The sequence below is a fragment of the Zalophus californianus genome, chromosome X (genome assembly GCF_009762305.2).
Source record: "Zalophus californianus isolate mZalCal1 chromosome X, mZalCal1.pri.v2, whole genome shotgun sequence".
Classification (NCBI taxonomy): Eukaryota; Metazoa; Chordata; class Mammalia; order Carnivora; family Otariidae; genus Zalophus; species Zalophus californianus.
This window is the reverse complement of record NC_045612.1, coordinates 75,757,832-75,781,853: the sequence shown is the minus strand read 5'-3', so window position 1 is coordinate 75,781,853 and position 24,022 is coordinate 75,757,832. Positions and strand designations below refer to the sequence as shown.

The window sequence follows — 24,022 nt, the reverse complement described above, 5'->3', positions numbered from 1 at the left end:
TATTGTTGGTGATAGATGTTGGCTAACTGAATGTAAAAAAAAAAAAGAATAGGAGAGGTACTGGGGTGTATGGTGGATACAAACTGACCATATGATAAAAATCACATTATGGGAAACATAAGTATAAGCCAAATGTAATAAAATCCTTTATAATCTTAAAAAAAAAAGAAAATGACACAGTCTCTCAATAGGGGAATTTGGCAATATCTAACAAAAGTGCATAAGCATTTACTCCTCAACCCAATGACTGTACATTTAGAAATCTATCACACAGATACAATTGCAAAAATACACAAAGGTGTGTGCATAATTCTACTCACAGCACTGTTTTTAATAGCAAAACTGTCCATCAAGAGGACACTGGTTGTATAAACTGTGAAACATATACAGCGGAGAAATTTGCAGGTATAAAGGAATGCAGACTATGTATATAATGGAATAGAAGATCTCCTAAACGTATTGTCCATTGAAAAACATGAAGGTAGTGAAAAGCATGATATCATTTATCTAAAAGGTGGGTTAGGTAGGCTTGGTAACAGTTCACATACATACACAAACACACATACACACACTTTTGCTTATATTACAGAAATAAACAATAAAATGATAAACCATAAAACTAAAAATGAAAAAAAAAGGCAAGAGGGGAATTACCTTTAAAGGGAAGTAAAGAATAGGCTGGATAGGACAAGGATAGAAGTGAGAATTTGAGAATATGTTTTGTTTTATACATTTGACTTCAGAATACTGTATTTTTACATAATTATAAAACAAAATTAAATTAACAAAAAAATCCCTAAAAATTTAAGTTAAAAACGTAACCTAAAATGAATGAAAGAGAGAAGTGTTTGCAGATGGTGGTTTGCCTCATCCCTCGAATACTACCTGAGAACTGATAGAACAACCTGCACAAATACAGGGAGAGAAGAGGCCACTTTGAGGAAGGTAGGAAGTGCAGAGACATGGTTTGGGGGATAAATGGATCTTGGGTGCTGTGGAGGGGAGGAAGCCCTGGTTACACAGAAAAGTGAGACAGCACAGTGCTTAGGGATACACACAAGGTAAACACTTCCCCAAAGCATTTGGCAGGGAAAAAAGGGTGCTGAATTTCATGAGTTTTTGCAACCAGTGGGGCTCAAAGCCTGGAGTTTTAGAGGTCCCCAGGATTGACTGGGATGGAAACCTGAGGACCCTGCCTTACTCCTGGGGCAGAGGCAGGAAAACAACCCCAGGCCAGACTGTGTGATCTCAGGATTACCAAAGGGACATGAGGAGTGACTATTCATACTTTTTGAAGCACATCTATGAGAGGTGGCATTGCCTCTCTGGGGACAAAAGCAACAGCAGCACCATTTACCTCCCCTCCACTCAGCATAGGTGTGGAGACACCTGCTGAGGGCAGCTAAGCCAGATACTGGCTATTTGGCATGCTTGTTCCAAATCCACACCCCTGCACTCTGTTGTGGCTACCCTTCTGGGTCAAACCTGCATCAGTCTCAGCAGGTCAAGAACATTTCCAGGGGGCCAGTGCAGGTCCCCACACTCGTGTGGAATTTTAAAAGTCAGCAGGCCTAGCTAGGTTAGAGCCCAAGGTGTGCTGCTGTACTCCAGGCAGGTATGTGACCCAGGGACAGTATGAAGTCAGCAATCTGAAAAATGTCTGTGATATATAAGGGGAAATTATTCGGTCCTCTGAAAGTGGTTGCTTGAGTAAGCAGCAAACATGGACTCCCCTCTCCAGGGACAAAGGAGCTGACTGATGCCATTTTTTCCCCCACCCCTCATTATAAACCAACTTCAGTAAACAGTATGGGGTCAACATTTGCTGCCTAATTTGCTTACACCAAGTTTTTACTCCTGTCCTCTGTTTCTACTACTTTTCTTGGGCAAGTGTGCCCAACAACCAGCACAGAGGTCCCCTCTCCCAGAAGACCAGAACAAACCACCACAGGTACCATGTCTACTAATCAGAGTTCTGCAAAGCTTCAGTTCTAGAAGAAATAACATCAGATCTCTTTTAACAAGCAGACAAGAGCACACCTAATTAAAACTTGCCACACTCTGGCCAAGGTCCAAACACTCCCCACAGCAGGCAAAAAAGAAACTCCGCAGATGACTGACCTGAGGGGTAAAGCAACCAAAACACAGCAGCAGAGTGCACATACCACACACCAGAGACACTGAGTGGCAGGCCCTGGATATTATATGACCTCTTCTTAATAAAGCCATTACTCTCGGGAGCAGGAAACATAACGGGCTTTCCTAACACAGAGAACACAGAGACCTAAACAAAATGCCAAAATGAAAGAATTTATCCCAGAAGAAAGAACAAGAAAATATCACAGCCAGGGATCATATTGAAACAGATATAAGTAATACACCTGATCCAGAATTTAAAGCAACAATCATAAGGCTACTAGCTGGGCTTGAGAAAAGCATGGAAGACATCAGGGAGACATTTACTGCAGAGATAAAAGAGGTAAAAAAAAATCAGACCAAAATGAAAAATACAATAACCAAGATTAGAAACTCACTGGACATAATGACGACAAGGATGGAAGAAGCAGAGGAACATATAAGTGATATAGAAGATAGAATTATATAAAATAATGAAGCTGAACAAAAAAGATAAAGAAAAATTTTGGATTACGAATGCAGACTTAGGGAACTCAGTGACTCCATCAAACATATGAACAGTCATATTATAGGAGTCTCAGAAGAAAAGACAGAAAAGGGGGCAGGAGGTTTATTTGAGGAAATTATAGCTGAAAACTTAAGGAATGTAAATGACTAAATGCTCTTATCAAAGGGCATAGGGTGTCAGAATGGATAAAAATAACAAGACCCATGTATATGCTGCCTACGAAAACTTGTTTAGACATAAAAACACCTGCAGATTGAAAGTGAGGGGATGGATAAAAAATTGTCATGCAAATGGACATCAAAAGAAAGCCAGAGTAGCAATAATTATATCAGACAAACTAGATTTTAAAACAAATAACGTAACAGGAGATGAAGAAGGACACTGTATCATAATAAGAAGATCTAACAATTTTAAATATTTTGCTGCCAACATGGGAGCACCCTATTATATAAAACAATACCAAACATAAAGAAACTCATTGAAAATAATACAGTAATAATGGGGACTTTAACACCCCCATTTACATCAATGGACAGATCATCTAAGAAAATCAGCAAGGAAACAATGGCTTTGAATGACACACTGGACCAGAAATATATTATTCTGAACATTCCATCCTAAAGCATAAGAATACACATTATTTTCAAGTGCACAGGAGACATTCTCCAGAATAGATCACATAATAGTCCACAAATCAGTCCTCAACAAGTACAAGAAGATTGATATCATTACCATGAACATTTTCTGACCACAATGCTATGAAAGAAAGTCAACCACAAGAAAATATTTGGGAAGACCACAAAAGCAAGGAGGTTAAAGAACATGCTCCTAAAGAATGAATGGGTCAACCAGGAAATTAAAGAAGAAATTTTTAAAAATATATATGGAAACAGATGAAAATGAAAACACTGTGGTCCAAAACCACTGGGATGCAGCAAAAGCCATACTAAGAGGAAAGTATATAGCAATACTGGCCTACTTCAAGAAGCAAATACACAACCTAACCTTACACCTAAAGGAGCTAGAAAAAGAACAACAAATGAAGCCCAAAAACAGCAGAAGAATGGAAATAAAGATTAGAGCAGAATTAAATAATGTAGAGGGAAAAAACAAACAAAAAACATTGGAACAGATCAACCCAACTGAGAGTTGGTTCTTTGAAAAAATTAATAAGATTGATTAACCTCTAGCCAGATTTACCAAAAAGAAAGATAAAGGACCCAAAATAAATGAAATTACAAGTAAGAGAGGAGAAATAACAACCAACACCACAGAAATACAAAAATTATAAGAGAATATTATGAAAAATTATATACCACCAAATTGGACAATCTGGAAGAAATGGATAAATTCCTAAGAACATACAAACTACCAAAACTGAAACAGGAAGAAATGGAAAACTTGAACAGACTGATAACCAGCAAAGAGATGGAATCAGTAATCAAAAATCTAACAAACAGAAGTCCAGGGCTAGATGACTTCCCAGGAGAATTCTACCAAACATTTGTGGAAGAGTTAATACCTATTTTTCACAAACTATCCCTCCCCAAAAAATGTAAGGAAAACTTCCAAACTCATTCTATGAGGCCAGCATTACTTTGATTCCAAAACCAGGCAAAGATTCCACTACAAAAGTGGAATACAGGCCAATATCCCTGATGAATATGGATGTAAAAATTTGCAACAAAATACTAGCAAATTGAATCCAACAGTACATTAAATGAATCATTCAACATGATCAAGTGGGATTTATTCCTGGGCTGCAAGAGTAGTTCAATGTTCATAAAGCAATCAATGTGATATACCACATTAATAAAATAATAGAAAAGAAACATATGATCCTCTCAATAGATGTAGAAAAAGCATTTTACAAGATATCACAAACATTCATTTGTGATAAAAACCCTCAACAAAGTAGGAATAGTTGGAATATACCTCAACATAATAAAGACCATATATGGAAAAACCACAGCTAATATCATCTTCAAAGGGGAAAATCTGAGAGTTTTACCTCTATGGTCAGGATCAAGACAGGTATGTCCACTCTCACCACTGTTATTTAACATAGTACTGGAAGCCTTAGTCTCAACAGTCAGATGACAAAAAGAAATAAAAGGCATCCAAATTTGGAAGAAGTTATATTTTCATTATTTGCAGATGACATGATAATCTATATTGAAAAACTGAAAGACTCCACCAAAAAATTGCTAGAATTGACACATGAATTAAGTAAAATCATGGGATACAAAATCAATGTACTGAAATCTGTTGCACTTCTATTCACCAATAATGAAGCAGCAGAAAGAGAAATCAAGGAACTGATCCCATTTACAATTGCACCAAAAATCATAAGATATGTAGAAAGGAACTTGACCAAAGTGGCAAAATATTTGTACTTTAAAAACTATAAAACATTGATGAAAGAAGTTGAAGATGGAAAAAAATGGAAAAAAAATATTCCATGCTCATGGATTGGAAAAACAATTATCATTAAAATGTCTATATTACCCAAAGCAATCTACACATTTAATGTAATCCCTATCACAATACTACCAGCATTTTTTCACAGAGCTAGAACAAGAAATCCTAAACCTTGCGTTGAAGTACAAAGACCCCAAATAGCCAAAGCAACCCTGAAAAATAAAAGCAAACCTGGATGCATCACAAATCTGGACTTCAAGTTATATGACAAAGATGTAGTGATCCAAGACAGTATGGTACTGGCACAAATATAGACACATAGATCAGTGGAACAGAATAGAGAACCAAGAAATGGACCCACAACTATACTGCCAACTAATCTTCAACAAAGCAAGAAAGAATATCCAGTGAAAAAAGGACAGGCTCTTCAACAAATGGTGTTAGGAAACTGAACAGCTACATGAAAAAGAATGCAACTGGGCCACTTTCTTATACCACATAGAAAAATAAATTTAAAATTGATGAATGACGTAAATGTGAGACAGGAAACCATCAATATCCTAGAGAAGAACACAGGTAGTAACTGCTTTGAGATCAGCTATAGCAACTTCTTTCCAGATATGTCTCCTGAGGCAAGGGAAACAAAAGGAAAAGTAAACTATTGGGACTTCATCAAGATAAAAAGCTTCTGCACAGAAAACAAAAAATCAATAAAACAAAAAGACAACCTTCAGAATGACAAATGACATACCAATAAAGGGTTAGTATCCAAAATATATAAAGAAGTTATAAAACTTAATACTCAAAAAACAAATAATCCAGTTAAAAAACGGGCAGAAGACATGAATTGACATTTTTCCTAAGAAGACATACAGATGACTAGTAGACACATGAAAAGATGCTTAACATCACTCACCATCAGAGAAATACAATCAAAACTACAATGAGGTATTACCTCATGCCTATCAGAATGGCTAAAATTAATAACAGAAGAAACAGGTGTTGGCAAGGATGCAGATAAAGGGAACTCTCTTACACTGTTGGTGGGAATGCAAATGGTGCAGCCTCTCTGGAAAACAGTATGATGGTTTCTCAAAAAGTTAAAAATCAAACTACCCTATAATCTAGCAATTGTACTACTAGATATTTACCCAAAGGATACAAAAATACAGATTCAAATGGATACCTGCACCCGATGTTTATAGCAACGTTATGAACAATAGCCACAATACACAAAGAGCCCAAATGTCCATGGACTGGTGAATGGATAAAGATACAATGGAATATAACTCAGCCATCAAAAAGAACTAAATCTTCCCACTTGCAGGGATATGGATGGAGCTAGAGAGTATTATGCTAAGGAAAATAAGTCAGTCAGAGAAAGATGAATACCATATAATGTCACTCATATGTGGAATTAAAAAAGAAAATAAATGAATATAGTGGGGCAAAAAGAGAGTCAAACCATAAAACAGACTCTTAACTATAGAGAACAAACAGGGTTACCAGAGGAGAGGTGGGTGGAGGCATGGCTTAAATGTGTGATGGTTATTAAGGAGGGCATCTGTTGTAATCAGCACTGGGTGTTGTATGTCAGTGATGAATCACTAAATTCTACATCTGAGACTAATATTACACTGTATGTTAACTAAGTGGAATTTAATAAATCTTGGAAACAAAATGAATGAGAGAGAGAGAGAGGGAGTTGGAGAGGGAGGAGTGGAGGGATAGAGAATATGAATGAATATAACATACTATCATCATGCTGGCAGTAGTAAGTCCTGAATGAACATTAGGTATTTTCCTTATAGGAGGCAAGTTTTTATATTATCAACAGCATTGGAATCAGTATACACAAACCTGACTCATCACTTATTCACTTACTAGAGAAGGGAATGATAGGAGCAAGCTAGTATTTACTGAGAATCAACCATGTATCAGCTACTTCTCCTCATTTTATTAATTCAGAATATATTATTGGGCAACTCCTATGTGCCACGATGCTATTCTGGATGTTGTGACTAGGTAATTGAATTTATTAGTAAGACCAAAATTCCTGCCCAGTGTACTTACATTCTTGTATATTCTCCATAAAACTCTATATGATGTGCATTATCATTTTATGTTTCAGAAGTAAACAAACATGAGACACATATGGTTCTGTCACAAGTGGTCTGGCCTGGTAAGCTTCTTACCTGCAGCCCTGAGTCTCCTAATCTACAATCAGAGACAACAGGCTGCCAGGGTACTGTCCAGATGGATCTCAAAGCCACAAGTGCTCAGTCCAAGAACCCTCTTTGTCCTTTAGGTCTGAGATTCTTCTTTCCCACCTAGAGACAGGTCACCATGGTGCACTGGCAAATGGTATCCTACAACAACAAGTAGTCTGACCAGGGAAGTGTTCTTCCTCTCTACAATTCAGGGACTTCCTTTTTCAAATAGAGAAGCACCAGTTAATGCCTAGCCAGAGAAATTCCTTTTACCCCTGTGGCTGTGCCAGTAAAGAGTAGTGAGAGCCACAGCAGCATAAGATAAACTATATAGACTAAAGTCATACTACAAAGACCCTTAAAACTAAACTGTCATTAGAACCATACTCACAAACATAGGTCAAGGCTGATGTGCTAAACCTAGTGATCACCTATTAAAATAAAAGATTGAATTGGACCCTTAGACTCTTAACATGATTATCAAAATATCCAAGATATATACTTTTTAAAAATCTCCTATCATAACAAGAATCAGGAAAATCACATAAATGAGAAAAGGCAATCAACTGACACTTAAATGAGTAAGATGTTGGAATTATCTGACAAGAATTTTGAAGCAGCCATCATACAAATGCTTCAACAAGCAATTACAAGTTATCTTGCAATAAAAGAATTAGAGGGCGCCTGGGTGGCTCAGTTGTTAAGCGTCTGCCTTCGGCTCAGGTCATGATCCCAGGGTCCTGGGATCGAGTCCCACATCGGGCTCCCTGCTCAGCAGGAAGCCTGCTTCTCCCTCTCCCACTCCCCCTGCTTGTGTTCCTGCTCTCACTGTCTCTCTCTGTCAAATAAATAAATAAAATCTTTAAAAAAAAAGAATTAGAGAATCTCAGCAAGAAGTTATAAAATAGATATTTTCACATTTCACATAAAAACTGTAAAAATAAAGAAATGAAACAAAAAACTCACTAAATAGTAGAAAAGAACTGACAGATGAAAGAATTACTGAACTTGAGGACAGAGCAATTGAATTTATGCAAAATGAACAGGAAGAAAGCAGGCTGAAAATATAATGGATCTGTGGGACAATAACAAAATATTAAACAATTATATTATCAGAGTTTCATGAAAAGAAAAATAAAAGAACAAGTATCTGAAAAAAGATTCAAAGAAATAAAGGCTAGAAACTTCACAAATTTGACAAAAGACCTACAGATTCAAGCGGGTGAGCAAATCCCAAGTAGAATAAATTCAAATAAATATATAATGGTAAGCATTATAATGAAACTTCTGAAAACTAAAGACAAAGGAGGTATCTCAGAAAAAATTGGCATTACCTAAAGACAACACCAATTGGCATGACAGTGGGTTTCTATCCGAAACCATGGAGGCCAGAAGGAAGTGACCAACATTTTTCAAGTAATAAAAGAACTGTTGCAAGTGTAAATTCTACACCCAGCTAAGCTACCCTTTAGGAATGAAGGGGAAAGAAAGACGTTCTAAGGCAAAACAAACAAAACTCAAAACAACAAAAAACAAAAAACTAAAATAATTTGTTGGTTGTAAATCTACACTTAAAGAATGGCTAAAGGGAGTTCTTCAAACAAAGGAAATTTCAAACAGAAAAGAAATGATAAAATTTTAAAAGGAATTTGGAGACAGGAAGGAAGAATAAAAATATGAGTATAACAATAAATTGTTCTCATGAGTTTTATAAACTACGTTCCATGTTCAAAAGAAAGTCACACTATTTGATACTCAAGGCAGTATTTAAAAGTGGAGAAAGTAAAGAAACCTAAACGGAAGAAATGTTTTGAAACTTTACTCAGTACGGTAAATTTCTACCAGTTTTATTGTGAAATAATTCACATGCGCCACTGTAGAAGTTTAAGGTATACAGCATGATGTATTTTTACTGTGAAATGATTAAACAGGTTCAACAAATATCCATCTTCTCACACACATACAATAAAAAGAAGAAAAATCTCTCCTGTGATGAGAACTCTTAGGATTTACTCTCTTAATAACTTTCTTATATATCATATAGCAGTGTTAGTTACAGTCATCACATTGCACATTATGTCCCTAGTGTTTATCTTATAACTGGAAGTTTGTCTGATCATCTTTATTCATACCTCACCCTGACTCTGGTAACTACAAGTCTGGTCTATTTTTCTATGAGTTTTGTTTTAGATTCCACATAATTGGGATTATACAGGATTTGTCTTTCTCTGTCAGACTTATTCCACTTAGCATAATGCCTTCAATGTCCATCCATGTAGTCACAAATGGCAGGATTTTCTCATTATTTATGGCTTAATATTCCATTGTGTGTGTGTGTGTGTGTGTGTGCCACAAAGTCTTTATTCATTCATCCATGAACACTTAGGTTGTTTTCACATCTTGGCTATTGTAAATAACCCTGCTATGAACATGGGGGTAAAAATATCTTCCCAAGTTAGTGTTTTTGTTACCTTTGGATATACTTCCAGAAGTGGAATTGCTGAATTATATGGTAGTTCTATTTTTAAGTTTTCAAGGATCCGCCATACTGTTTGCCAATGGCTGTACCAATTTACAATTCCATCAAAAGTTCAGAAAGGTTCCTTTTTCCCACATCCATGCCATGCTTACTTTTTGTCTTTTTTTTAAAGATTTTTATTTATTTATTTGATAGAGACACAGCGAGAGAGGGAACACTAGCAGAAGGAGTGGGAGAGGGAGAAGCAGGCTTCTCACAGAGCAGGGAGCCCGATGTGGGACTTGATCCCAGGACTCTGGGATCATGACCTGAGCCGAAGGCAGACGCTTAACAACTGAGCCACCCAAGCGCCCTATTTTTTGTCTTTTTGATGATGGCCATTCTAACACGTGTGAGGTGTTATCTCACTGTGGTTTTATTTTGCATTTCCCTAATTACTATTGATGTTAAGCATCTTTTCATCTATCTTGTTGAAATTTCATATATCTTCTTTGGAGAAATGTCTGTTCAGCATTTTTGCCCATTTCTTTAATTGGGCTATTTATTATGCTATTGAGTTATGAGTTTTCATATGTTTTGTTATTAACCCCTTATGAAAGTTATATGAGCTTTCATATGTTTTGTTATTAACCCCTTATGAAATAGATGATTTACAATTATTTTTTCCCATTCTGTAGGTCATCTTTTCACTTTGTTGATGGTTTCTTTTGCCTTGCAGAAGCTTTTTAGTCTGATATAGTCCCACTTTTGTGTTTGTTGTTGCTTGTGCTTCAGGTATCATATAAAACAAATCATTACGAAGACCCATATCAAGACACTTTGTTTCTATGTTTTCTTCTAGAAGTTTTATGGTTTCAGGTCTTACATTTAAGTCTTGTATTCATTTAATGTTAATTTTTGTGAGTGGTGTTAAGATATGGGTTCAGTTTAATTCTCATACATGTGACTATCCAATTATCCCAGAATCATTTACTGAAGACATTGTCTCTTCTCCATTGAGTATTCTTGGCTCCCTTGTCAAATATTAATTGACTATATATTTGTGTTTCTTTCTGGGCTCTCAATTTGGTCCCATTGGTCTATGTGTCTATTTTTACAGCAGTACTATACTGTTTTGATGACTATAGCTTTATAGTATAACTTGAAATCAGGAAGCATAATACCCTCTGCTTTGTTCTTTCTCAGTATTTCTTTGACTATCTGGGGTCTTTTGTGGTTCAATATAAATGTTATGAGTGTTTTTTCTAGTCCTATAAAAATGTCATAGGTATATTAATAGAGATTGCATTGAATCTATAGATAGCTTTCAATAGTATTGACATTTTAACAATATGAATTCTTCCAATCCATGAATGTTAAATAGCCTTCCATTTGTTTATGTCTCTTCAATTTCTTTCATGTGTTTTATAATTTTCAGTGTAGATATCATTCCCATCCTTAGTTAAATTTATTCCTATTTTTTTTGTGGGGGTGCAGTCAGTTAGGTATCTGACTCTTGGTTTTGGCTCAGGTCATAATCTCTTGGTTTTGGCTCTGGTCATGATCTCAGGGTTGTGAGATCAAGCCCTGCCTCAGGCTCCATGCTCAGCACAGGGTCTACTTAAGACTCTCTCTCTCTCCCTCTGCCTCTGCCCCTCCCCTATGCTCTCTCTCTAAAATAAATAAATCTTTAAAAAATTATTTATATTTTATTGCTTTTGACTCTACTGTGAATGGGATCAATTTATTCTTTTTCAGAAATGTTATTCTTAGTGTGTAGAAATGTTACTGATATTTTTATGTTAATTTTGCATTTTGCAACATTGAATTCATTGATCTAACAGTTTTTGGATTGAATCTGTAGGATTTTCTAGGTATAAAAGCATGCCATTTGCAAATACAGACAATTTTACCTCTTTTGTTCCATATCTGATACATTTTATTTCTTTTTCTTGCCTCATTACTCTAGCAGGGGCTTCCAGTACTATGCTGAATAGAAATGGTGAGAGTGGGCACCCTGATCTTACAGAAAAATCTCTCATTCTTTCCACCATTCAGTATAATGTTAGCTGTGGATCTGTCATATTTGGCCTTTATTATGTTGAGATACATTCCTTCTATGTCTAATTTGTTAGGAGTTTTTCATCATCAGTGGATGTTAAATTTTGTTGAATGCTTTTTCTGAATCTATTGAGATGATAATAATTCTTTTATTAATGTGATGCATCACATCAATTGATTTGCAATGTTAAACCATCCTTGCATCACAGGGATAAATTTCACTTGATTATGCTAAATTATCACTTTAATGTGCTCCTGAATTTTGTTTCTAGTATTTCATGGAGAATTTTTGCATCTATATTCATCAGAGATATTGGCCTTTAGTTTTCTTTTCTATTCATAATCTTTTCTGGGTAATCAGGATAATGCTAGCCTTGTAAAATGAGTATGAGAATGTTTCCTACTCTCTGGTTTTTTTGAAAGAATTTTAAAAGGATTAGTGTTAATTCTTGAAATGTTTGGTAAGATTCACCAAAAAATCCATCTAATCTTTGGCTTTTCTTTATTGGGAGTTTTTTTTTAATTATTGATTTAATCTCCTTTCTAGTAATTGGTATATTCAGATATTTTTTATTTCTTCCTGAATTGTTTTGATAAGTTGTATGTTTCTAAGATTTGTTCCCTTTTCTTCTAGGTTGTCCAGTTTGTTATAATATACTTTTTAATATAGCCTCTAATGATCCTTGGAATTTCTGTGCCATCAGTTATAATTTCTGCTTTTTCACTTATAATTCTGTTAGATTTGTCTTTTCTCTTTTCTCCTTGATTAGTCTAGCTAACGGTTTATAAATTTTGTTTATCTTTTCAAAGAACCAACTCTCAGTTTAATCTTTTCTATTTCTTGTGTGTTCTCTATTTGATTTATTTATTCTTTAATATTTGTTATTTCTTTTTTTCTACTAACTTTGGGCTCAGTTTGTTCTTTTTCGGGTTCCTTAAGCCATAGAATTAGGTTGTTTGGGATCCTTCTTGCTCTTAATATGGGCATTTATTGATAAAAACTTCCCTCTTAGAATTACTTTTGTCATATCCCATAAGTTCTTGTATGTGGTGTTTCTATTTCTGTTTGTCTCAAGAAATTCTTATTCCCCTTTATTTTCTTCTTTGAGCCAGTGGATGTTCAAGAGGGTGTGTTTTAATTTCTATGTATTCATGAATTTTCCAGTTTTTCTTTTGTTATTGATTTCTAGTTTCATACCATTGTGGCCAGAGGATGCTTGGCATGATTTCAGTCTTCTTGAAAATATTAAGACTTCCTTTGTGGCCTAATACATAGTCTAGCCTAGAAAATATTCCATGTGCACTTGAGAAGAATGTGTATCTGCTGTAATTGGATAGAATGTTCTATATATATCCATTAGGTTCATTTGGTCTATAGTGTTGTTCAAATCCACTGTTGCCTTATTGATTCTCTGGATCTATCCATTATTGAGAGTGGAGAATTAAAGTCCCAATCTATTATTATATTACTATGTATTTCTCCTTTTAGCTCTGTTAGTTTTTGCTTTATATATTTAGGTGCTCCAATGTTGGGCATGTAACTATTTACAACTGTTATATTTTCTCAACATATTGACTCCTTTATCATTATATAATTAACTTCTTTGTCTCTTTAACATTTTTAAAGTCTATTTGTCTGATATAAGTATAGCTACCTTGTTGGTTTTTTTGTTTTTTACACCATTTGTTTGAAATGTTTTTCTCCATTCTTTCACTCCCATTCTCAGTCTATATTTATCTTTAAGGCTAAAGTGAGTCTTTTGTAGGCAGCATATTGTGGGATCTTGCTTTTCTATCCATTCAGCCATTCTATCTTTTTTGATTGGAGGATTTAATCAATTTTTAAAGTAATTACTGATAGGTAAATACTTACTATTGTCATTGTGTTAATTGTTTTGATTGTTTTATAGATCCATTGTTTCTGTTTCTTAACTTCTTGTCTTTTATTTGTGTATTGATGTCTTTTAGTATCAGTATGCCTTAACATTTTTATTGTGTTCTTTTCTGTTATTATAATAAGACATTCCCTTGTTGTCATTATGAGGCTTAAATAAAATATCTTAAACTTTTGACACCTTATTTTAAACTGATAACTTAACTTCAATAAAATTCATATACTTTACACTTTTACTTCTCCCTCTCACATTTTAGGTTATTGCTATTACAATTTACAGATTCTCCTCAATTTACAATGTGGTTATATCCCAATAAATGAATCATCAGTGGAAAATATTATAATAAAAATGCATTTAATACTCCTACTGAAAATCATAGCTTAGTCTATCCTACCTTATATGGTCTCAGAATGCTTACACTAGCCTAGAGTTGGGCAAAATCATCTAACACAAAACCTATTTCGTAACAAAGTGTTGAATATCTCATGTAATTTATTTAATACTGTACTGAAAGTTAAAAAAAAGCAGAGTGATTTTATGAGCACAGAATGGTTGCAACTGTACTGGTGGTTTAACCTCATGATCATGTGGCTGACTGGGAGCTGCAGCTTACTGTTGCTGCCCAGCATCATGAAAGAGTATTTTTCCACATATCAATAACCAAAGAAAAGACCAAAATTCAAAATTTAAATTACAGTTTTTACTGAGTGTTACAGTTTACAGAGTGTTTATCACCTTTCCACCATCATAAAGTTGAAAAATTGTATGTCAAGCCATTGTAAGCTTGGGAAATGTCTGTACATGTTTTTGTATTGTGTAAATAATAACGATAATGATATGGTTATTTTTGCTACATTATTTTTTTACTTTTAAACTAGAGATGTGAGTAATGCACCACTATTACCATATTATAGAATTTAAGGAATTATAGAATTATAGAATTTAACTATGTGTTTACCGTTACCAGTGAAACTTATGTTACAAAATAATAAAATCTTGATACCAAGTAGAGAATGTTAAGTTGCATGTGCATATTGTAGTACCCAGAATGACCTCTTTCTAAGTGGTCTATAAAAAACTACACAAAACACTAACATAAATCAAGATGGAATCCTTAAAAAAATGTTCAATTTACCCACAGGAAAGCAAAAAAAGACAGAGGAAAGAGAAACATAAAATAAAAAATAAAATGGCAGACTTATGCTCTAATATATCATTCATTACCTTACATATAAATGGTCTAACACACCAATTAAAAGCAGATATTGGCATAATGGATAAAAATAAAAACTATCAGGGGCATTTGGGTGGCACAGGTCATGATCTCAGGGTCCTGGGATCCTGCCTTGCATCAGGCATCCTACTGAGCGGGGAGTCTACTTGTCTCTCTCCCTCTGCCCCTCCCCCACTCGTTCTCTCTCTCTTTCTCAAATAAAAGAGTAAAATCTTTAAAAAAATTAAAAAAAAAACCACTATCAAACTGTCCTCAATAATAACTTCTTGGCGGGGGGAGGAAAAGATGGCGGATGAGTAGGGGACCCTATTCCAACCGGTCCCCTGAATTGAGCTGGATATCTACCAGACCACTCTGACCACCCATGAAATAAGCCTGAGATGTAACAAGATATATCTGGATATCTACAAACAGAATTCCACACGGTTGGTTTCGAGGTATGAAACTGGGAACCATGATTCCAAGAGCACATATTGGAAGATAAACAGAAAGGGGAGGGAGCCGTCGGGATCCTGCACCACTGGTGGGCGAAAGACTCCCACACTGGGGACGGAGCACAGACTCACAGACCAGTAGTGGTGGGAAAAGGACTTTAGGGCAACCTCCTGGACTGAAACCTGGAGCAGCGAGGCCACCCATGCTAACTGGGGGCGGCTGGCAGTTTTAGAAGCAGAAAGGGCAGAGAGGTGCCTGGACCTGGAAGTTGAGGGGCACACAACCCAGGGCACTGCAGTTTTTAGCATCACAGACAGAAACAGAGACATCATGTCCTGGAGAGCTCACTGAAGAACAGACTGTGATCTCTCGGTTCTGAGGCAGTGGGTTGGAAACGGTCTCTTCTGCTTTCTCAGAAGAGACGCGGAAAACCACCAGAGAACAAAAGCCCCAAAACACAGGTTTTCACTGAGCCCATCATCCCCACAGGGTGCAAGGCAACTCTGCCCAAACAGGGTTGCCTGAATAACAGCCCGGCAAGCCCGTCCCCCAGAAGACAGGCTGGGAGAACAAGAGGATGACAACCCTAAGGTCCCTACAAAACAAGTGCATCTTATTTGGTTTGTGGGCAATAATTTGGACTCTGTACATTCCCTCAATCACCACTTAACAGAATGACTAGAGGAGGAACCCCCCAAATAGGAAAGACTCAGAGACTGTGACTTCTGCCACAGATTTACAAATGGATATAGATATAAGCAAGATGTTGGAAATGGACTATAGGGTAACAGTTATGAAGAAGATAGCTAGAATGGAGATATTGATTAATGGCAACATAGAGTCTAATAGAGTCTCTAATGGCAGAAATGAGAGCTGAACTGGCAGAACTTAAAAATACTACCAGTGAGATCCAATCTACTCTAGATACTCTAACAGCTAGGGTAAACGAAGCAGAAGAATGAATTAGTGATCTAGAAGATAAATAGATACAAAAGAAGGAAAAAAGGAGGTCTGGGAGAAACAGCTTAAAATCCATGAGAATAGAATTAGAGAAATAAGTGATGCCATGAAACGTCCCAATGTCAGAATTACTGGAATCCCACGGCGCCTCGGTGGCTCAGTTGGTTAAGTGACTGCCTTCAGCTCAGGTCATGATCCTGGAGCCCTGGGATTGAGTCCCACATCAGGCTCCCTGCTCAGCAGGGAGTCTGTTTCTCCCTCTGACCCTCTTCCCTCTCATGCTCTCTATCTCTCATTCTCTCTCTCTCAAATAAATAAATAAAATCTTAAAATAAAAAAAAGAATTATTGGAATCCCAGAGGGGGTGGAGAGAGAGAGAGGATTAGAAGATATATTTGAGCAAACTGAGGCTGAGAAATTCCTTAATCTGGGGAATGAAACAAACATTTATGTCCTAGAGGTAGAGAAGACTCCTCCCAAGATCAAGGAAAACAGACTAACACCCCAGCATGTAATAGTAAAACTTGCAAATCTTAGAACCAAAGAAACCATCTTAAGGGCAGTTAGGGGGAAGAGGTTCCTTACGTACAGAGGGAGGAACATCAGAATAACGTCAGGCCTATCCCCAGAGACCTGGCAAGCCAGAAAAGGCTGGCAAGACATATTCAGGATACTAAATGAGAAGAACATGCAGCCAAGAACACTTTATCCATCAAGGCTGTCATTTAGAATGGATGGAGAGATGCAGAGCTTCCAAGACTGGCAGAAAATAAAAGAATATGTGACCACTAAACCGGCCCCACAAAAAATATTAAGGGGGGTTCTATAAAAGGAGAAAGACCCCAAGAGTGATATAGAACAGAAATTTACAATCTATAGAAACAAGGAATTCACAGGCAACATGATGCAATAAATTCATATCTTTCAATAATCACTTTCAATGTGAATGGCAAATGCTCCCATTAAATGGCACAGGGTTGCAGACTGGACAAAAAGACAGGACCCATCCATATGCTGTCTACAAGAGACTCATTTTGAACCTAAAGATACATCCAGACTGAAAGTGAAGGGATGGAGATCCATCTTCCATGCCAACAGACCTCAAAAGAAACCTGGGGTAGCAATTCTCATATCAGACAAATTAGATTTTAAGCTAAACACTGTAGTTAGAGACACAGAGGGACACTATATCATTCTTAAAGGGTCTATCCAACAAGAGGATCTAACAATTGTAAATATCTACAGCCCCAACATGGGAGCAGCCAACTACATAAGCCAACTGTTAACCAAAATAGAGTCATATTGATAATAATACGTTAATTGTGGGGGACCTCAATACTCCACTCTCAGCAATGGACAGATCATCTAAGCAGAAAATCAACAAAGAGACAAGAGCTTTGAATGACACACTGGACCAGATGGACCTCATAGATATATACAGAACATTCCACCCTAAAACAACAGAATACTCATTCTTCTCGAACACACAGGGAACTTTCTCCAGAATAGACCACATAATGGGACAAAAATCAGGTCCCAAATGATACCAAAAGATTGAGATTCTTCCTTGCATATTTTCAGACCATAATACTTTAAAACTGGAACTCAATCACAAGAAAAAAAATGGAAGAAATTCAATCACTTGGCAGCTAAAGACCACTCACCTTAAGAATGTTTGTGTCAACCAGGAAATCAAAAAGGAACTTAAACGATTCATGGAAACCAATGATAATGACAACAAATCAGTCCAAAACCTATGGGAACTGCAACGGTGGTCCTAAGGGAGAAATACATAGCCATCCAAGCCTCACTCAAAAAATAGAAAAATCCCAAATTCACCAACTAACTTTACACCTTAAAGAACTGGAGAAAATGCAACAAATGATGCCTAAGCCACGCATTAGAAGAGAAATAATTAAGATGAGAGCAGAGATCAATGAATTAGAAATCAGAAACACAGTAGGTCAGATCATCGAAACTAGAAGCTGGGTCTTTGAAAGAATTAATAAGATCAATAAACCACTGGCTAGACTTATCCAAAAGAAAAGAGAAAGGACCCAAATTAATAAAATTATGAATGAAAAGGGAGAGATCACGACTAACACCAAGGAAATAGAATCAATTATTAGAAATTATTATCAACAACTCTATGCCAATAAATTAAGCAACATGGAAGAAATGGATGCCTTCCTGGTAACCTATAAACTACCGAGACTGAAACAGGAAGAAATTGACAACCTGAATAGGCCAATAACCAGTAACGAGATTGAAACAGTGATAAAAAACTTCCCAAAAAACAAGAGTCCAGGGCCTGAAAGATTCCCTGGGGAATTCCACCAAACATTCAACGAAGAAATAATCCCTATTCTCCTGAAGCTGTTTCAAAAAATAGAAACAGAAGGAAAGCTTCCAGACTCATTCTATGAGGCCAGCATTACCTTAATCCCCAAACCAGGCAAAGACCCCATCACAAAGGAGACTTACAGAGCAATATCCCTGATGAATATAAATTCCAAAATTCTCAACCAAATCCTACTAATAGGATCCAACAATACATTAAAACGATCATCCACACTACCAAGTGGGATTTATCCCTGAGATGAAAAGGTGGTTCAACATTCACAAATCAATCAAAATGATAGAATACATTAATAAGAGGAGACAGAAGAAGCATATGGTCCTTGCAAAAAAAGCATTTGACCAAATTCAGCATCCCTTCCTGATTAAAACTCTTCAGAATATAAGGATAGAGGGAATATTCCTCAAGTTCATAAAATCCATCTATAGAAAACCCACAGTGAATATCATCCTCAATGGGAAAAAGATGAGAACACTTCCTTTAAGATAAGGAACACATCAAGGATGCCCACTCTTGCCACTATTGTTCAACATAGTATTAGAAGTCCTAGCAACAGCAATCAGACAACAAAAAGAAAGAAAAGGTATTCAAATTGGTAAAGAAGAAGTCAAACTCTCTCTCTTCAGAGATGACATGATACTTTATGTGGAAAATCCAAAGGACTCCACCCCCAAATTACTAGAATTCATACAGCAATTCAGTAATGTGGCAGGATATAAAATCAATGCACAGAAATCATTTGCTTTCTTATACACTAACAATGCAACTGTAAAAAGAGAAATTAGAGAAACGATTCCATTTGCAATAGCACCAAAAACCATAACATACCTCGGAATAAACCTAAACAAGGAGATAAAGGATCTATACTCTAGGAACTACAGAACACTCAGGAAGGAAATTGAAGAAGACACAAAAAAAATGGAAAAACATTCCATGCTCATGGATCGGAAGAATAAACATTGTTAAAACATCCATGCTACCCAGAGCAATCTTTACCTTCAACGCTATCCTAATCAAAATTCCAATGACATTTTTCAAAGTGCTGGAACAAACAATCCTTAAATTTATATGGAATTAGAAAAGACCCCGAATCACCAAGGAAATGTTGAAAAAGAAAAACAAAGCTGGGGGCATCATGTTGCCTGAATTCAAGCTATATTACAAAGCCGTGATCACCAAGACAGCATGGTACTGGCACAAAAACAGACATATAGACCAATGGAACAGAATAGACAACCCAGATATGGACTTTCACCTCTATGGTCAAATAATCTTCGACAAAGCAGGAGAAAATATTCAATGGAAAAAAGACTGTCCCTTCAATAAACAGTGCTGGGAAAATTGGATAGCTATATACAGAAGAATGAAACTCGACCATTCTTTTACTCCATACACAAAGATAAACTCAAAATGGATGAAAGACCTCAATGTGAGGAATCCATCAAAATCCTAGAGAAGAACATAGGCAGTAACCTCTTTGACATTGGTCACAGCAACTTCTTTCAAGATATATCTCCAAAGTCAAGTGAAAGAAAAGGGAAAATGAACTCTTGAGACTCCATCAAATAAAAAGCTTCTGAACAGCAAAGGAAACAGTGAACAAAACAAAACCGTAACCCACAGAATGGGAGAAGATATTTGCAAATGACACTACTGGCTAAGGGCTGGTATCCAAGATCTATAAAGAACTTCTCAAACTCAACACCCAAAAAACAAATAATCAAGTCAGAAAATGGGCAGAAGTCATGAACATACACTTTTCAAAAGAGGACATACAAACTGTCAACAGACACATGAAAAAATGTTCATCATCATTAGCCATCAGGGAAATTCAAATCAAAACCACACTGAGATACCACCTTACACCAGTTAGAATGCAAAAATTGACATGGCAAGAAACAACAAATGTTGGAGAGGTTGTGGAGAAAGGGGAACCCTCTTACTCTGGTGGTAGGAATGCAAGTTGGTACAGCCACTTTGGAAAACAGTGAGTAGGTTCCTCAAAAATTAAATATAGAGCTACCCCCTGACCCAGCAATTGCCCTACTGGTTATTTACCCCAAAGACACAGATGTAGTGAAAAGAAGGGTCATATGCACCCCAATGTTCATAGCAGCAATGTCCACAATAGCCAAACTGTGGAAAGAGCCGAGACGTCCTTCAACAGATAAATGGATAAAGAAGATGTGGTCCATATATACAATGGAATATTACTCAGCCATCAGAAAGGATGAATATCCAACTTTTACATCAACATGGATGGGACTGGAGGAGATTATGCTAAGTGAAATAAGTCAAGCAGAGAAAGTCAATTATCTTATGGTTTCACTTATTTGTGGAACATATGGAATAGCATGGAAGACATTAGGAGAAGGAAGGGAAAAATGAAGGGGGGGAATTGGAGGGGGAGACGAACCATGAGACACCATGGACTCTGAACAAACTGAGGGTTTTAGAGGGAGAGGGCTAGCGGGTTGGGTTAGCCCGGTGATGGGTATTAAGGAGGGCATGTACTGCATGGAGCATAGGTGTTATACAAAAACAGTGAATCGTGGATCACCACAGGAAAAACTAATGATGTATTGTATGGTGACTAACATAACATAATAAAATAAAATTTAAAAAAAAGCAAAAAAAAAACTAATGATGTACTGTATGGTGACTAACATAACACTTTAAAATAAAATAAAATTGGGCGCCTGGGTGGCTCAGTTGGTTAAGCGACTGCCTTCGGCTCAGGTCATGATCCTGGAGTCCCGGGATCAAGTCCCACATCGGGCTCCCTGCTCGGCAGGGAGTCTGCTTCTCCCTCTGACCCTCTTCCCTCTCGTGCTCTCTATCTCTTTCATTCTCTCTCTCTCAAATAAATAAATAAATCTTTAAAAAATTAAATTAAATTAATTAAATTAAATTAAAAAGAAACAGAAAAAGAATAACTTCTTGAATGAATGAATAATTTGCTTTCTAATAAAAAAGAATAAAGTATCATGCAAAATATTATATTGAGAATCTTTCCTAATTAGGAGGTGAAAGTAATTCTCTCAAATGATTATGGCCCCCAAAACTAACTGTTTTATAATTAGAAGAATATCAATATTCTTAATTTTACCTAGTTAGCACAATTCTTATATAAATTTTGATGCTGATAGTGCTATAAAAGTGTTTACATATTATAAAATATGAACTTTTAAAACATAAAAGGTTATGCAACCCAAAATCACAATCAAAATTGGCTTATCCTAGAAATGCAAGATATTTTAATTTTTGGAATTTATTGATATATACAATCAAATTATCATGTCAAGAGGAAAATAGATGAAATTGTCAACAAATGCTGATAAAATGAAACAAAATTCAAAACCATTTCTGATTTTTAAAATATTATATAATATAAAGACAATTTAAAAAACACTCCATATTCTGCTATACTGTCTAGTGTCTTAAACTAGTAAAGGATAAACAATAAACAATGAAGAGAAGAGTAAAACAATCTGAATAGTTCACAATTGAAAATGTAAATAGACAATAAACACAAAAAAGTTTTTACCCCCTCAAATTAAAAAACAAAATAATATAAAGTTCTCATAAATTGTGTTGCCTGGGTGGCTCAGCTGGTTAAGCGACTGCCTTCAGCTCAGGTCATGATCCCGGAGTCCTGGTCTGAGTCCCACATCGGGCTCCCTGCTCTGTGGGAAGCCTGCTTCTCCCTCTGACCCTACACCCTCTTGTGCTCTTTCTCTCTCTCTAATGAATAAATAAAATCTTTTAAAAAAGAGTTCTCAAATTAGTAATTTAACATTACAAAAGAAGGTATAAAATTAATAGATGATAGAAACATGCATTGTTCATGTGTGGTTTGCCTTTTAGGATATAAGAAATCCATGCACTATTGAAAATAAATATAATTGTAATGGAAATTAGTAAAAAAAAATTCAGAAGTGTTAATATATTTCAAGAATTTCTAAACAGTATGCATTATTTTGCACGGTAATTACACTTCTAAAAATATGTCCTGAGGAAATACTGTTGATTTTCTGTAAAGATTTATTTATAGTAATGTTTACAGTCCATATGAGTGAATTCTAAAACTAAATAAAAGTAACTATAAATACAAGGCTGTGTTAGGTGATGTTAGCTGCTTATCTAAAAGTTATTGCCCATTTTCTTATTTACTAATAGCACATTGATTTCATTCTCAGTTGCAAGGCGACCAACCTCAAGAACTGATTCTTGATTGGTCTTAGTTAATCATGGCAATCCCATTCCCATTTGCCAGGTATTAATTTCCTAACCTTTCTTGTAGTTTAGAGATACAGCAGTCAATTTGCACCCATAAGATATAAGGGGGAATCTGCTGAGGAGCTTCTAGGAAAATACTTCTAGGAAGTATTCTAGGAAAATACTTCTTCCCTAATAAAATTGAAGGTACTTTGTCCCTGCCCCTTCTTCCTGACTTTGACTATGCTGTGAAGATGTGATGCTTTGAGTTATGGCAAACAAAAGGACACAAGCATGAAGGCAAAACAAGATACCGAAGAATAAAAAGAGCCTGGGTCCTTAACAACATTGTTGATCTGCTCAACCAACCACAGTCTCCTGACCTCTAGAGTTCATTACATAAATAAATGTGTTTATGGTTCAAGTCACTGCTGCTTTATGTTACTTTTAATTTAGCATATCCTAATTGAGTCAGATTTAAACTAATCCCCGCCCCCCCGCAAAGCTGAGGCTCAAACCCTTGTTTATCTGGCTCATGTTTATTTTTACTGAACCATTTTGACTTTGAGAAAGTCATGCATCCTCTCCAAGTCTTAGTTTCCTAATCTAAAATGGAGTTCTTAATACCTCCTTGGTGGGACTAAGAGCCAAATTAGATAATCTACATGAAAGTCCTTTACAAGGTACAGACTGCTATACAAGTACAATCTGTTTACATATAAAGTTTTTGCAGGAACACAACATTGCAACTCATTCATTTTCTCTGAGCTTTCTAGTGGTGCTGAAATACACAAATGTACATTTCGTCAGGGGTCATATTTTAAGAGTTTGGTAACAGCAGTTTGATACAAAGAAAGACCTATTTTTCTCCCTTGGAGAAGTTCAGGTTTGTAAACATGGATGGCTTTAAACATAATAGCCATGTACACGACAGGAATATTTGTAAGAGATTGTTCTTAATGAGAGTGCCAAGACTTTTTAACATGAAGATCTATGTAATACTGAAAATAGATTATGTTAAGCCAAGCAGCTTAGTCCATCAGGTCCATCCCAATGTCCAACATGATCTAACCTCTGATGACCTTTCCTGGGTCCTGGGATTCCTTATCAACCATGTGGACACTCCT

General features: G+C 36.1%; 1 protein-coding gene across 1 annotated transcript in view; it reads right to left on the bottom strand.

The window, feature by feature from the left end:
- EDA2R (ectodysplasin A2 receptor) overlaps positions 1-24,022 on the bottom strand; it is a 65,475-nt gene that overhangs the window by 24,946 nt on the left and 16,507 nt on the right. The gene's annotated exons all lie outside the window — the stretch shown is intronic.